Below are 1,756 nucleotides of genomic sequence, written 5' to 3'. Positions count from 1 at the left end.
TGGTTGGATAAATATAATAGCCAACCCCCAAAGTACTGGTCCTAAAATGTATGGGGTTGAACAGTAAACATAGGTCTCCATCTTCCACTGCAGCTGTTCATCTGATCTGACATCTCTGCACATTGTTGGTTCTGCTTCCTCACTGAATGGGAAGATGGTGAATTTGTATTTGTTTTTGCTTCTTCAGGATGTTTCTCAATCATTGCTGAAGGACTTAATAACTATGAATCTTCCTTGTTCATCTGATATGACTTCTTTAAATGGCCGTCAAACTCTTTGTTGTCATGTGTTGCATCCTCTGATCGGGTTTGTTCACTGGAAAAACGATCTAGAAATAAGTAGAAATGTCTTAAATTAAGTGTATATATCCTTAATTTGAGTAGATCAATGAGATAGTTTGCCAATGGAATGAGTATTTTTACTCTTAAAATAAGATAATTAGATAACATGCACTTGAAATAAGACAATGCAATTGTGTTTTCTTATTTTAAGTGTAAACTGTCTCGTTCCGTTGGCAAAAAGTCTCTTTTACCTTCTCAATCCAAGAACAAATGCACTTATTTTAAGAAAGAATGACTTATCTAGATTTGGATTTTTTCCAGTTTTGGTGTGTCTCATTCACCGCTGACACACCTGGTTCCCCGACTCTTCGTCATCGTTATCAAATTGGAGCGGTTCTGGAGAGAGGTCAGATGACATGTCACCAAAGTTTGAATTTTCATCTGTTTCTTCTCATTGAGTTTGTTTGTCAGCAGGCATTAGTTCCATTCTACACAGGACGGTTCTGTAGAAAATGCATTAAATGTGTCATCATGACCTGTTTTTCCACCTGTTACGTGGGTATGTTGGTATCTCCCACAAACAGTTGACAGACCTGGAATTTCATTTGCTAGATTTATAGCCTTACAGTCATAAATGTCCTTCATATCTTTTCTGAACAGGAGTTCAAAATAATTCAGTTCCTTTTTCAAATCCCTGATTTTCTTCGTGATAGAAGTTCATTATTTTACCATCTTGCGTTGCCTCTCTTTGTTCAAAGAGCAAACTTTATATGGGTCCAAGATTAAAAGTTTGGTTTTAACTACTAAATATCTTTTATTGAAGTTTATTCAATACTTTCCAACTCTGTAACAGACTCTGGAGCCTCATTGTAGCTGTTAACCACTTAAGTTTGAAATGAAATTTATTTTGTCAACCTCTTACACTGTTCTTCCAAATAGTATTTTTTTCTGTTGCTTGTTTGCAAGCTTGGACTGACTTTTCAACACCTTTGAATGTCTTATCTAGTCTTTCTATGAGGGATTGCTGGCCTAGTGGTTAGAGCAGTGTGCTTGTGCTCTGAGAGGGTTGCAAGCACCCGGTTGGATCCACAAAGCCTGCACTCTGGGGTCCTGAGCAGGACCCTTTAACCCCATACTGCTCCCCAGGCGCCACACTATGGCAGCCCCTACCTCCCAAAGCAGATGGATTAAATGCAGTGATAAATTCCTCCAGTGTGAGATCTATGAAGTTCAATAAAGTTCATACTTTCACACTGGTGTTGACATTCAACATTTCTTAGAGATAAATCGTTTACTTTTATTTTCTTCATTAAAGTCTATTGGAACCATAGTTTCACTTGAAACTCCTTAATCCATTTTTTTTCTGCATTCCTTAGGTTTCATTCATTTTTTGCACATCTGGGTATGAGATTATTCAACAAAAACCTTTTTCAAGATGTTAAATAATTCCACAGACTTCCACAGACTTCCACAGA

This window comes from Cyprinodon variegatus, unplaced genomic scaffold, assembly GCF_000732505.1.
Source record: "Cyprinodon variegatus isolate N-32 unplaced genomic scaffold, C_variegatus-1.0 Scaffold41, whole genome shotgun sequence".
NCBI classification, from domain to species: Eukaryota; Metazoa; Chordata; class Actinopteri; order Cyprinodontiformes; family Cyprinodontidae; genus Cyprinodon; species Cyprinodon variegatus.
The sequence above is the reverse complement of the archived record's forward strand: the minus strand, read 5'-3'. Positions refer to the sequence as shown.